The sequence below is a fragment of the Phasianus colchicus genome, chromosome 3 (genome assembly GCF_987193195.1).
Source record: "Phasianus colchicus chromosome 3, bPhaCol1.hap1.1, whole genome shotgun sequence".
NCBI lineage: Eukaryota > Metazoa > Chordata > Aves > Galliformes > Phasianidae > Phasianus > Phasianus colchicus.
Genome location: NC_143438.1, coordinates 13,805,199 through 13,820,204, shown reverse-complemented (window position 1 = coordinate 13,820,204; position 15,006 = coordinate 13,805,199). Strand labels below are relative to the sequence as shown.

Genomic DNA, 15,006 nt, shown 5'->3' with positions numbered 1-15,006 from the left:
GTAGAGGTGGAAGGGTGTGAGATTAGCCTCAAGGGAGTCTAGAACAAATGGCAGAGAGAAACAAGGGCGTGGGAGAAGGAAGAGAGAACAAGACCCAAGAGGATCCAGCAGGCAACAAAAGACCAAGTGCCTGGAGCACTGGGGGGACTGTATGAGAGCTCCTCATGAGCATGGCAACTTAAAATACCTCTAGGAGCTTAAGCAGCAGGCTGCAGCCAAAAGGTCTGGGATAACGTCTGTGTATCTTTCTGCTTTAGTTAGCTGTCTCTTCCATTTCTGCTACCTTGAGTTAAGGAAATGTCCTGCCAAAGTAGGAGTAATGCAAACCTTACATGGAGAAGACTAATGTTGATTTAACTACATAGCTTTCATCATTTTCTCCTCTATAATATTGTATATGAAGTGCAAAAGAAAAAGTAAAAAGCAAAAGAGAAGAAAAACCAACCCAAATCAAGTCGGAGATCTGAAACTTTTCTGATTAAAGAAACTTCCTACGAGAGTTCAAGAAGAGGCACTTTCAGCAGCAGTCTTTGTAAATAAGTGGGCTTTGTAAACGATGAGTGGGTTTGTAAATAAAGGGATGACTGACAAGCTCAACACCCACCATGTCAAACAGAGCTACAAAGGAGGCCAGCACTTCTAAATTGTGGTACGTGAGGCCTTCCTAAAGCCTGTGATCTGTGTCAAAACTGCCCCTTACCTCTGCTCTTCTTTTCTAGGTTCACTGAGACACATTTTGTGAGCTTCAGTTGCATTCTTCAACAGTTCTTGCCTCCTTTTGCACCCACTGAAAAATTTCCCACTGGCAAGAACTGGTGGCTAATTCAGGCGCAAACCTTGCACAGAATTATGGGATTTCCTCCTTCTTTAAGATAATGAACACAATTGCTCATAAAAAATGTGTTGTTGGTGTTTTTAAGTGCTTGGTTTTGATTTAAGTGATAGGTGCATTTTCATCGTCACCATCGCAATCCTGGTCCCACCTCCAAAAATTGGTGCAGAAGCTTTTCCTGTATGGCACTGAAAGGAAACAAAGGATCTCGCTTTAAGCCCCAACTTAGCTATTACTTCTCTCCTGTGATCACTGGTGAATTGCTCAGCTCATTCAGAAGCAACCCTGAGCCTGTGCCTGCCTTCCACTGCTGCCATACAGCCTATCAGGGCCACCCCACCATTAGGCCAGCCAGGACCTTGAAGCCCTAGGGAAAGGCCCAGGGTGTAAGCAAGTTCATCCAACCCTATGTGGTGTTAAGAACTCACCTGACAACCTGCGAAGAGGTCACAGGGCCCCCCAGCCCTATCTGCAACTGCATGCGTGCCTGCTGCCTCCTTTCTCAGCTCCCCGTGGGCATGGAGAAGCAGGCAGTACTCTATCAAGGGCAGCAGTTCTTGGGCAAAGGCAGTGTCTGTGACTGTAGGCTCACCAGCAGGAGCCATGGGGCCTTCCCTTGGGGCTACCTGTAGCCAGGAACCCACAGGGCTGTTAACAGCATCCCTGAATGCTCGTGGGAGAGGTCAAGCGCATAAGGCTGCAAAAAGTGCCATTCCCAGCACTGCTAGGTGTTTAACTCCATTTGAATATGCCATCCACAGTTTGAGTTGCTTTTTTTCCTTTTTATCAAAACCTAGATCTTTTTGTTATCAGCCCTCTCTCTGTGTTGTCTCTTAAAGGTGGTGGTAGAGGAGGGATCTGATTAGTTCAACTTCCATTCTCCTGCCACTTGCCTCATTGATGCAGACAGGAAGCTTCTGAGGACAAGAAATGTCCCTTGTTACATGCCTCTGTTCTGGGTAACCTCATTTTGGTTTGGTGTCTAGACGGTAATGCAGAGGAGAGCATTAATGAAAACGAAGACCAAATTTTAGAAAGTTCTGCTTGACAGCCTCACAGCTGTTTTCGCCAAAGATGGAGCCAAATCTTTGGGTTTTTAGGGGGTTGGCATTTGCTGGAGCTTTGGAGGGATTCGTTCCTTTTTCATTTGGACTCCAACAAGCAGATGACCTGATTTGTGTGTGTACTCATCACGCGCTGGTTTAGTTAAATGAAGTAGGAAGCAGCAGAAAGAGACATGCTGATTATTTTTTTTCAGAAGTTGCTTGGTACTGCTGGAAGAAGAAAAATAGGTCACTTCAAGTGACCAGTATAGAAAGAGATCCCTCACATTCAGATTCCCTAACACTGAGCCTAAGTAGTATCCCGAAAGAGCATTTGCTTTTTATCTATCTCTGCTTATAACCGTACAGGCCAAAGGTTTATGTTCATGTGACTTTCCTACATAGATACTTCGAGCTGCTCAAGTGATCTCTGTTCTGACCGTTATGAATCTTTGTTTATGTTGCCATGGCTTTGTAAAGATGCCAAGAGAGAATGAGACTGGCCTCCTGGTAATGTTTGTTGTGAATCACTGTCGTATGCAGAGACTCTGATTCATCAATTTGGGAATCTTCAAAGTAAGTGCACTTCCAACTTGCATCACTGTGAGGCATATGGAGGAAAGGGTGCTGGGAACACTGCGGTTCTTTGAGACGTTTTGTTGATGGTTCTGGAGATCTTCAAAGTTGTAGACATACTGAAAGCAAGCCTTCTGCTGCCTCCAGTGCCAACGTGCCTACACTGAAAGTTGAAGCTCCACTGCTCTCTTTCCTTCACCTTGAGTATAGTTTTTAGGCTTGAGATAGTATTACATAGATCTTCACTACAGGAAAATACGACTCTTCATTTTGCAGGCTGGTGATGCAAAATAAAAAAGAAAACCAGCAAAACAGGAAGGAAAACGTTAATGAAAACTCTAGTGCTCCTTGGGGAATATGAAGAGACATGGGTTTCATTGAAGATAACAAAAAAAAAAAAAAAAAAGAAAAACAAAAACACCACCACCAACAATAAAAAGCAGCAGCAGTACCAAGAGTTGGATGGATGAATGTTGCTCTTCAGAGCAGTCCCTGCAATGGGGACTCCCCAGCCGTGAGGTCCCCAGCTCTCGCAGCAGCTCGGCAGCTCCTTCCCCTCCACCACTTCTGCACTGCAATTCATATGGTGACTGCTGCAGTAAAATCAGGAGCAATGAGGACTATATATAAAAGGGCTGGAGTAAAAGCAAGTGGCACCTCGATTCTACTTCTGAGTAAGCCTTTTGTTTTTAGCAAAACAGGCACATCAGTGCTGCTCCAGCCAGCCACAGGCTCAGCTTTCCCTGTGGATGCTGGCAAGGAGCAGCAGGTCTGAGCCTCAGAACTGCAGAGGAGAGGAGTTCCACCTCCTCATGCTGATGGCCAACCTTGGTTGGTAGCCTTCCTCTGGGGACAGAGGCATCCCCATGTTCTGCTGGTCTGCCTGTACAGATGGGTGGCTGGTGAGACTGAGGTGGGCCAGAGCCGGAGGCAGTGGTGCTGGTACAGAGCAGTGGCCACTGCCTGCAAGTGAGCTACTCTTCCATTTGTTGTTTCTTAAATTATTTTAATTTGTATTTATTTGTTTCTCAGAGGTTTTTTCAACAGAAAAACTTTGAAGAAATGTTGCTTTTCTCCCCTCTCACTGAATAAAGTAAAAAATAAAAAAGGAAGTCCAAACCCCAAATGTCAGAAAGCTCTCCACTTCTTCTGCAAAACAGAATTCTTATTGTCCAGCAGCCCCGACTTATTGACAGGCAGAAGCAAAGCAGGCAGACCTGTGACGGCAGCGGGAAAAAAAAAGAAAGAAGAAAAAAGGGAAAAAAAGAAAACTAGAAAGAAGACAAACACCCTACTACACTAGATGCAGCTAAATTCCCAAGAATGATGCTGCTGCCATGAGTGGGGCTTGGGCCTTGGGTACCTGAGATGCTAGGGAGCTGCCCTGCTATGTCACACAGCCAGCTCATCAGTTGGGGGTAGCCCTAATTCCCCACATTACTCAGAAATAAGGGAATATGTAAAAGTTCCACTTCCAGCATCTAATAGGGTTTTTCTGGTTTTGTTTCCAGCTGTTGAGGCCTACTTGGTGTTTCCTGCCCCATGGTGACCCAGAGGGATGCGAGGGCAGGGCTAAAAAGCAGTGGGGCTGCACCTCCTCCCCACAATACAACAACTTTTGAAAACAAAAAAAACCATCGATGTGGAGTTCCTGATGCCAACCACAGAGCAGAAGGAACAGCTCCTTTATGTGAGTGAGTGTGGTCTAGCAGCCTCTGTGTGGCTAGGCCACTGCAGGCATGGAGCTGTACCTGCAGATGACACATGCTGGTCCTACCTCAGCCAGGCCCAGCTCCTGCCAGACCCATTGCTTCCCTTGAACAAGATGCCATAGAAAGCCATTTCAGATGGGTGAAATGCAGCAGTGGTGGCTGGGGAGCACAGGGCTGAAGAACTCTGGGTCAGCTGGATTATGGCCATGTGCATAGCACGCTCATGCTCAGCTGACAGCTCATGCCATATTGTTGGGTTATAACTTGAATCAGGACACAAATCTTAGAATTACAGAATGGCTTTAGGTCGAAAGGGACCTTAAGGTTCACCTAGTCCCAATCCCCTGCTGTGGGAGGGCTGCCCCCACCAGCTCAGCTGCCCAGGGCCCCATCCAACCTGACCTTGAACACCTCCAGGGATGGGGCACCACAGCTTCTCTGAGCAGCTGCGCCACTGCCTCACTACTTTCTGAGTAAAAAATTTCTTCCTAACATCTAACCTAAATTTCGCTTCTTTTAGTTTACCATTCCCCCTTGTCCTATCACTATCAAATGGTGTAAAGAGTTGGTCCCCTTGCTGTTTATAAGCTCCCTGGGAGGAAAAGGATGGGCAAAACTGGAGGCTATGCCAGCTCAAGCCAGTAGCTTGAAGCAGGCAGCTCCAGCTGGGACAGCTCGTCCAGTACTAAAAATTGTTTAATTTACCGTGAGGAGTCCTGAAAGAGCTGCTGCTGTGGCAGAGAGTGATTTTATGGAAGTAACCTGATGCCATTTTCCAGACTTGTGCCACTGTATTCATCTTTGAAAACATCCAATATATTCATTTTAATTTTGCTGCTATGCAGTGGAGGGGAGAGAAGAGGCTTTTCGTACAGCTGAGACCAGTTAAGCAGATCACAGGTGTGTGCACAGAGGAAGATGCCATTACACGCTGTTGGGCTATGCTGTCTGGTGAGCGCTTGACTCGCTCTGGAGCTGCTCCAGCCCTATGACCAGGCCCATGGCTGTGAGGTGGGCCTGCCATCACTGTGCTCCTGAAGCACACCAGCCCTGCCACCTGTGTGGCACACAGGTGTCCTGCTGTGGCACAGGGACAGTAGGCACAAGCAGAGGGGTGCCCAGGCAGCCAGCCCATCTCCTGCACCCCAGAGCATTTTCTGTCTCACCCACAGTCTGAGCCCCTGCAGCATAGTGCTGCCTGTGCGTGGCGGCAGCCAGACACTTGGCGTCGTTCCCATGGCAGACCCTTTTCTTTTCTTGTAAAAGAACTGATTCAAGTAAGTTCTGACTCTATATTCCCACCTTTGCTTGACAAACAGAACAGGGAAATGCCATTAACACGCAAGCGTTCCTCAAACCACCTTGTTTTTGCTAGTCGTGCAATGCCAGTCACAGTGGAAACACCACTTCCTCCCACATGCTGTCAGTACCTAGACTGTAGTTATTCGCTTTTAATTGAATTAGCCAGCCCAACGCTTTTCTGTTATCCTATACAAAGCCACTATGTTCTGCAAACACCTTGCCGAAGTGACTGAATCAGACAGTGAGATAATTCTTTCCACCACATAACTCACTTTGGTTAAAAATTGGCCATCAAAACATGGGCAGCTTTGCTCACGATCTGTGAGGTTCACGGGATGTCCTCTGCAGTTAAGTAACATCGCAGACCTGCTCCCAGTTGACCAAAGTCATCTCTTTTTTTTAAAACTTCACTGTCATGGGGAGTGAAATCTCAGCCCACAAAGTCAGAATTTCAAGCTCCCCAGTCCTGCTTTGCTCAGTCTTCACAAGCATCACATGAACACCTCCATTTCCACCAAAACAATACTGCTGCTGTTGCTGTTGTTGTTAACATGATTGAGCGCAGCACAGAATAGTCCTTAGACAGAAAAGAATACCTTTGCTTTAACAAGAAGGGATAAATAGCACTTGCACTTTCTGTGCTTGCTTTGAACACTCAGATGCTCTGGGTCTGGGTACATTCTGAGAGAAGACAGATACAGGATTGCTTCAGGAGTGGATGGGTGGCTTTGGGCAGCCTCTGGTCATGGGTTTACTCAAGCTGGCACTGACTTTTCATCTGCCCCTTAGCAAACTTCACCAAATGTTTCCCCAGTAACAGAACACACTGTGACCTTCTTCTCTGTCTCTCTTGCTCAACCCATGCTTATACAAGACCCAAAATAGAGGAGCTGTGAGCCTGGAGATGCATTATATGCACTGCAGTCCAATGCGTGCTGGTACACGTCCTTGATCCTGTGCAGCTCATAGTGATGCCTTCTACTAGGAGCAATGCCATGGCATTGCCAGTCCAGTGGGCTGACATTTCCCAAGGAGGAAATAAATGTTGACTTCTGATGGAAGCTGGCACCCTTAATAAATTTAATGGTTAATTAGACTGAGTTGTACTTAAAATCAGCCTTCCTGAACCATGAAACACTTTGATGCCTTGCTGAGAGCAGGAGTTGCTGTCTTAACTACAAAAATAATGGTGTAACTGCATTAGTGGATAAAGAGCAACTCATGTTATCTATCTGGACTTCAGTAAGGTCTTTGACACAGTCCCCTGTAACATTCTTCTCTGGATTTGATGGGTGGACAGTTCAATGGACGAGTAACTGATTACACGATTGTACTCAGAGAGTGGTGATCAATGACTCAATGTCTGGATTGAGATCAAAAACAAGTGATGTCCCTCAGGGGCTGACTGCTTTTTAATATCTGCATCAATGACATCAACACTGGAATCAAGTGCACCCTCAGCAAGTTTGCAGATGACAAGAAGCTGTGTCGTGCAGTCAACACACCTGAGGGACAGGATGCCATTCGGAGGGACTCACGTAGGCTTGAGTAGTGTGCCCAGGAAACCTCACAAGGTTCAACAAGGCAAGTCTTGCACCTGGATTTTGGCAACACCCACTATCAATTCAACCTGGGGAAAGCCCTGCTGAAAAGAACTTGGGGATACTGGTGGATGGGAGGCCAGATATGGGCCAGCAATGTGCCCTCACAGCCCAGAAAGCCAAGCATATATTGGGCTGCATCAAGAGAAGTGTGGCCAGCAGGTCGAGGGAGGTTGATCCTGCCCCTCTGCTCTGCATTGGTGAGGCTTTGTCTGGACTACTGTGTCCAGATGTGATATCCTCAGTACAGGAGAGATGTCAACCTTTTGGAGACCATCCAGAGAAAAGCCTTGAAAATGACCCAAAGAATGGAACACCTCCCCTGCAAGGACAAGCTGAGAGCTGCGGTTCTTTAACCTGGAGAATAGAAGACTCTGGGGAGACCCAATAGCGGCCCTTCAGTATCTAAAGTGGAGATGTAAGAAAGAAGGGGACAGACTCCTTAGTGGGATCTGTTGTGATAAGAAAAGGGGAAATGGTTTCCAACTACAACAAGAGAGATTTAGACTTTATATAAGGAAGAAGTTTTTTACAATAAGGTTGCCCAGAGAGGTGGTGGAAGCCCTGTCCCTGGAGACACTCAAGGTCAGGCTGAATGAGAGTCTGAGCAACCCAATCTTACTGTAGGTGTCTCTGTTCATTGCAGAGGAGTTGGACTAGACAGACTTTAAGGGTCCCCTCCAGTTCTAAGTATTCTATTATCATTTAACTTCTCTCCCCAGACACAGATCTTCAGAGAACTGGGCAGGAACACGTGAGTAGTTGTGGGGAGATGCTTACATGAAGCCAAGGAAGCTTTGCTTGACTTTGTTGAGGAACTGAGGAATTATTCAATGTCCCACTTTCACTAAGGCTTCACCACATCAGGACCACTTGTTAACTTTTACTCCTCTCAAAAACATTCTTCAGTATACATGCTGCTCCTTATCTGATCTCTGGGCTCTCAGTTCCTTCTCTATGACCACCTTCTCTCCCTCAGCATCATCTTCTTGTCTCTCAGAATGGCCTTGCTTTGACCTCAGATGCATCACCAGTTGTGGCTCCTCTGTCTTTTTCAGCATAGAGGCACACAGCTAAACTCCTTCAGCAGCTTAGATTCTCCTGCTTTTCTCTTGAACTGGGTCTATTTTTGCCTCTTTTTGCCTCTTGAACTGGGTCTATTGTGGGAAGCTCTATCCCAGTTCAAGATCTGTTTTTTCCCATTCTCCCTGTATGACTGAAAGCCTTCTTGAAAGATCCTCCGAGAATGTTCTGCATCTCCTGAAGACCTCACCTCACAGCATGATTCCTCAAAATACAAATAGCTCCTAATTTCTGAACATCACCATCCTATTCCTCTTCCCTGTCCTCCCTTCCTTCTCTTCAACAGAGAATCAGTGGCTGCATCACCCCTCATTATATTCCTTCATCTGCACTTTCCTTCCATTTGACCCCTTTCTGCAAGCTCTCCCAGAATCCAGGCACGACCCCAAAACCTCCACCTCTAGTTGGCCACCCCACAACCTCCTTCCCCACACCCAAGGTCCACCCTTTGGGATCCTCTCACTCCTTTGTCCTCTCCTCCACCCACCAATGTGGCCTCCAGGCTTGCTCCTGGCCTATGGCTGCTCCCTCTCCTCTCACATCCCTTTCCTTCCCTCACTGCTGGGCAGCTGCTTCTCTCACCCCATGGGCAGCTTTCCCCAGCTACATGCAGCAGCTAACACCTACCCTCCTCTTTTTCCAGCCAGCTTTCCTCTTCCTTTTTTTGGCAGGGGAGGAAGGGGAGAGTGATGACTTTATGCATTGATTTTTTTTTTTTTTTTAATGCCTTTCCTTCTCCCCACGTCTGTATGTGAAGCCTTAATTCTGAGAAATAGCTGACTTCTCGTCCTGGCCAAAACCCACTTCTCCACTCCAGAACTGCTCTCCCCTCACGAGAGGCAGGGCAAATGTACAACTGCAGCATGCACAAAACGGCCCTGGTAACCCCCAGCTCCATGACACCTGACAGATGCATTGTGCACCAACAGCTCTCCTCATCACCACTTGCTCTCCACCTCTGTACATCCCCTTGGCTCCGTTCCCGTGCCATAAAGACCAATGCAGATTGTTCCTGCATCCTGCCAGACATTTATTTCCTTCCTTGTTTTTACTGCCAGGCTAGGGCCTTGTCCATGTGTCTTCTGGAGATCTCCAAGCATGGAGACACCACCATCTCTCCAGGCAACATATGCAGGTCACCTGCACAGTGAAAAAGTAAAAACAGTTGTGGATCCAGAGTTACTGACTTTGTCTGGGGAGCATCAAATCCTGCAGTTTGGTCTCCATGGTTTAATAGAGTTCAAAGCATCAACAGACACTCATCCTTAGCTGGAGCCTAAAACACTGAGTGCCCAACACATCTGGAGAGTCTGCAGCAGGCTTCCACTCCCACACACCCTCTTGATCTTTCTGTCTCCTCTCCCAGCCCAGTTTTCTCATAAAACTTCTAGGACTTCATCACCACTGTTTCCTTCAGACATGTGGGCCAACTGCATAAAATGTCATTTCAGAGGGGTAAAGGTAGCTAGCTACCCACAAACACATGCGCTGTGTGCAAAACCCTAAATTTACATTTTTTCTATGATATTTTTTTAAACGATTTTGACTTTCATAATAAAAACCAAGCTAAGCCAAGCACCTTTGGCCAAGTATCTGCACTGAGCAGACTGTGTGATGGCAAGCAACATAGCAGATGCACCTTGAACTTAAAAAAAACAAGTCCTTTCCCCCCAACTTCCTGCACAAATCCTCTTCACAGCCCCTTGTGAACTCTTCCGCCACCGCCCCAAAATGAGCTTGGGGTTTCCAAAAGGGTTTGGATCCTGAGATGTTCAGAGCAGGGGCTCATTTAGATTTTCTGTGCCCCACAGCATACATCCAGACTGCCGCAGGTGGGCATGCATGCTGTGCTGCCACAGCTTCAGCCCCAGGACAGCCACCAGGGGAGCGGGAACCGTGGGTCTGATTCATGGCTGTGTCACCTCTGCAGGGGATCATGAAGGTTAGGCAGGTTCCCCAGGCAGGAACCAACCAACCAAAGCCTCGGGCTGATCTCAAACTTCCTTTTTGCGGTCTGCGTTGCCTCGATTTATTCATTTCCTTGTAATTTACAGATAGCCATCAATGCTTGCTATATTTAAACGGTGTCTGTATCTGCGGGGATTGTAGGTAAGCCATTTTATTCACACAGCGATGGTTTTAAAGGAAAGTGAGACTTCAGAGTCACCCTTCAGTCTGGTGCTGTCTCGTGCACGGGTGACACACATCTGGTCCATGGGATGCTGTGGGCCACTAGGTAAATCCCCTCCCAGGTCTCACGCCAAGGGGTTGCTCTGCTCCTCCACTTCCTGCTTCCCCTCCACCAGGAACTGTCCCAGCTCTCTGCCCTCCATCACCCAGCAATGGCTGTGCCTAGATGTTGAAAGCCCAGTGGCACAATGAAGCTGTGATGAGCAAGGGCACATCATTCCTACATTACCCCCATGATGGGGAAAAAAAAAAAAAAAAAAAAAAAAAGCAAAGGGTTTCATTTAAAAGGAAAACAAAAAAAGAAATTTGCTCTATTCCCATGCAAGCATCTCTCTTTTGTTTCACAGCTTTCTTCTGGGAAGTCGTGTTATTTCCTCGTTAGCTCAAACCTGGCAAAAGCTACCATGACCAGCTTAATCTTCATGATGGAAACCAACATTAAAAATTGCACAACAGTTTCTCTTCTGGACAGAGAGTCTTCAACTATTAGGGGAAAAGAATAGATAGGGGAAAAGGATGGCGTGATTTCTTCAGACCTGGTCTGGGTTTTTCAGCCGTTTTGTGAAAACCCCTTGCTCTAAACAGCTCTGACCTTTCCTATTTCTTGGAGACTGACTGACGTCTCTACAGTAGATACATGGTGATGTCACTCACCCTGTTTTTGAAGTCTTCCTCTCTCACTACTCCTCGCATGGGTTTTTCTGTGGGAGGGGACAGTCGTGAAGAGGGCTAAACCTCTCGATCATGTGTGAAAAGAGGAAATGAAAATGAGTTATTGGAGTTGTAGCTAGACTTTACCCATAACTTTGGTTTCTGAAGATATAAAAAACTCGAACTCCAGGAGAAATTTGAAAGGGATACCTACCAAAAATACAGGTCATCGAACTCAAAGATGATTTTATCTGAATCAAGATGCTCTAGGCTAGAAGCTGGAAATTCTCAGCCTTCACTTTTACAAGAGTATTATGGCTTTAAGAGGAGCATGAGAAGCAATTCAATTGCCTTTTTGAGAAAAAAAAATAATATGCATGTGGTGACTGGGGCTGAATTAAGCTGCACACCAGCTTCCTGTGGGAAATCCTAGCATGAATGATTGCCAGGATTGCATTTTGCTGACTGTTTCATGGTTTTAAGGTAAGAATCATAACTGGCAGAACTCAAGGACACCCTTTCTCATTATTATATTGTTGCCCAAAGCCTAACCTTCATCGTGCTTGACACTGTGCAAACGGTAAAAAGCCTTCCCTGCCTTTAGATTGTAGTGTTAACACAGACGAAGACTGAGAGAAAACCCAAGAGGGACAGAAGTGTTAACTAGACCCACAGCAAGGTATTTAGCCATCATTACGAGCTGGCTGCAACCCCCCCCCAGTAAAGAAGAAAATTTCTTGATGAACACGTGCCAAAACTCGTACCTATAGCAAATCAGGAGGAGAGGATGCAGGACTACCTGAGGTAGACAGTCCCCAGATAGAGAAGTAGGACTTACCCATGAACAAAGGCTAATGCATTTTGGAGACAAAAAAAGTTCAAGTACTTTCAAATTGAACTTATAGCTTAAAAGTGTCTTACCTCTGTCTGTGCTCTGATGGCATTCCCAGCTCATAAGAGCCATTAGGACACAGAGCATGCAACCTGGAGAACTGAAAAAGTCAGGGCATCTCTCTAACTGCCCAATTCAGATTTAAACATCTTTTCTTGAAGAAAGTCAGAAAGTCAGAAAGTAAGGCAGACAACAAAGTGAGGATGTGATGAAATGAGTTTGACACACATGTAGATACACATATTGCACTAATACAGCATAGAGGACTTAGCAAGTGCATTTCTGCTGCTAAGGTGCAAGAACCGGCTCTAAACTCCTCACCAAAATGATGCACACACTCACAGGACATCTTCTTCTGATAGGGATAAGAGAAGCCTCACTGATGCTGTCAATTGTCATTTCTGCCTGGCCAGGAAAGACATTAAAAGCCAGGGGGAACAGTCAAGCCAGTGTGTCCACACATTTCTAGATTTCAGCCCTTTCCAGAGCAAGAACGCAGAAGCCAATCTTGAAATCAAAATGGAGCAAGGTCAAGGATGAAGCTACCTCCCAAGAATATGGTGGACAAACATTGTCTGTACTTTATGCAGAAGTCGTCTATATCTGTTTTTCCTTTGCTTGAGACAGAATTTGTGTATCATGTAGGATCTGCTTTTTTGAAGGGAGAAGGAAATGATATGCTGAGCCTGGAAGACAGATTTCAGAGAAGTGACCAGTGTGCGGCCTGGTCTCCATCAGTAGCACTGTCACTGCCAGCAGGCCTGCAGACACATGAGAGATGGCTGTGCTGTGTCAGCATTGCAGAAAAAATAAACATGCATTTGCAACATGAAGCCCTGCATTTCATTTCCATTGTTTTCCAGGGCACAGATTCACTCACATTTAAGATCTAAGAGCTGAAAAAGAAATGAACAAAGCTCTACTCTTTCTTGACTATTCCGTTTTCATGAACCACCACCTCATATGTGGCCACTTGGGCATCAGCATTCAGGTAATAGCCCATCAGTGCAGATGATTCAAGTCCAAATTCAAGTCCAGAATCAAGGAATCCTGACCATTTTTAGTCCCTGTTTGAGCACAGATGATCACCCTACTCTCTTACTAACTCCCTAAGGAGCAAGTTCCCATCTTCCATAGCAAACCATATGATCCCATCCACTATGTTTATCTATCTAGACCTCCATTATAAGAGGCAGGCCAAGGAGCTGTTATTCTTGAACACCTCCATCAGCTCCACCCTGTCTGTCTTTCCAGCACACTCAAGCCTCAGAGCACTGTGCATTCCTCAGTCAGTGGGTGTCCATAGCCAGCAGTGCCATGATGAGTGGATGCAACCATCCCATGTGGGTTCAAAGCTACCTGGCTATAGGCTTGTTGGCCGGTGAATAGTCCGCACACCAGCTCCAATGCAACTGGCTCCAATTCATGGGAATGTTTTGGCATCTTAGAGCCAACCAAACTCATGTCCAAAGAGCAAACCCTTAAGACTTCTATGAAACAAAACAACTTTTCATTTCCAAGACCATTTGGTTCCAACCCCCTGCCACAGACAAGGCTGTCACCTGTTAGATCACTTCACCCAGAGCCTCATTCACCCTGGCCTTGGCCCTGTTCCAGGGATGGGGATTCAGATTAAAAAACATCCTGACAGTTTTTTACATCATATCATCCAGGTTCAGCTGAACGTAATGTACAGAACTGAATGGGAAAGGAGATACTACGATTGTTTCAAACTACCCACCCACTTTTTTAATGTGCTGTCTCTCCCTCTGCCTCTCTACATGAATTCACAGACAATGATCTGACAGCATGCAAGAAAATGCTTCTTTTTCCTGAAAGCTCTCTGCGAAGGTGGTGTTTCCCCACCTCCACGTTGCTGACAAACGCTGATGTAAACAGCACACATATGCCCGCCTGAAAGGCCACAGGGGTTTTCACGTGAATCCTGTGTTTTTTCCACAAACCCCGTTACACCCTATTTCAGCTTAAAATACATCATCTCCTCTTTCTGGTTAACCTACAATCCTGTTAAGGCTCACAGAGTTTACAGTAGCAGGCAAAACCACTTAGCAGAACCCAATTTTGAAGATAAGTACTTCAGTTGCAGAACTCTGGCACGAAACTCTTTCAAGAAACTGTTTGAGCAGTATTAAAACAAGAGAAACCAATACTGAGATAAATCGTGCACTGAAATCGTTAAAAACACCAGCCATGCCTTTGGCGTTGACAGGAGTAAAGCATGTCATTTGTAACACCACTGAAATCATAACAGGAAGGAAGTAGACCTCAGAAACTATAAACAGAAGTTAACAGAAGTAGGAAGTACTTCAAATGTTTTCATGTAGCGACTGTAGAAAGATACTAAAAGGAGAAAATGTTTTCAGGGTTCATCTTGTTTGCTTTTTTTTTTTTTTTTTTCCACTTTACGTATCCATTAGTTATTTTGAACAGTAAAAGATTGTTCCAAAAGTCAAACACAACTTTAAAGTCCCCATGTGTAAAATAATCTGTGGTATAAATCAACAGTTTGATCTCTCTTCCACTCTCGTCCACCCATCTCTTAGCCTCTCTGCTTGCTTACAGTAAGTCCTTCACCTGGATCTGGCTGCACGAAAGCTAAGCAAGTTCTGCATGGCCAGGAGTTAGATGGCTCTCTTCTCCATTCCTCTTCTCAGCTGCTTCTTCAAGAAAAATAATTAAAAGCTCATTCCAAAGCTGAGAATGATAATGTACCTTGATACTCAACATAAAGATGCTCCCCACCTTCTGACACCTCACAGATAACTTCCACACTTTTCTCTAAGCTCGTGAGTGCGACAAACTTCTTTGAGACCCTGACTTCCAGTGGATGGATGACAGCTGCCCTGTGAAATTCACCCCAGTGGCTGAGCTCTATTGAGTTGAGTTGAGCACAGGTCAGGATGCTGGGCTGAGCCAGGGGACATGAGCTAATATCCCTCATTTTGCATAAGAGCAAAAATCCTTACCTTTTGACCTTTCCCTGCACTTTTATCTGAAAATACAGTTCCCCAGAGCCTTATCCATCAGCATTGCCCAGGTTAGCAGTGTAGGACTGAGCTCAATAGTTTTGCCCCACTACTGAAAGCAACACATACAAATCGAA

The 15,006-nt window shown here is 45.9% G+C and overlaps 1 long non-coding RNA gene across 1 annotated transcript; it reads left to right on the top strand.

The window, feature by feature from the left end:
* On the top strand, positions 1-13,430 carry LOC149918413 (uncharacterized). The gene is made up of 3 exons (XR_016465013.1): positions 1-2,451; positions 3,963-4,141; positions 12,545-13,430. It is a non-coding gene; the product is annotated as an uncharacterized LOC149918413 (long non-coding RNA).
* The last annotated feature ends 1,576 nt before the right edge of the window (positions 13,431-15,006 follow it).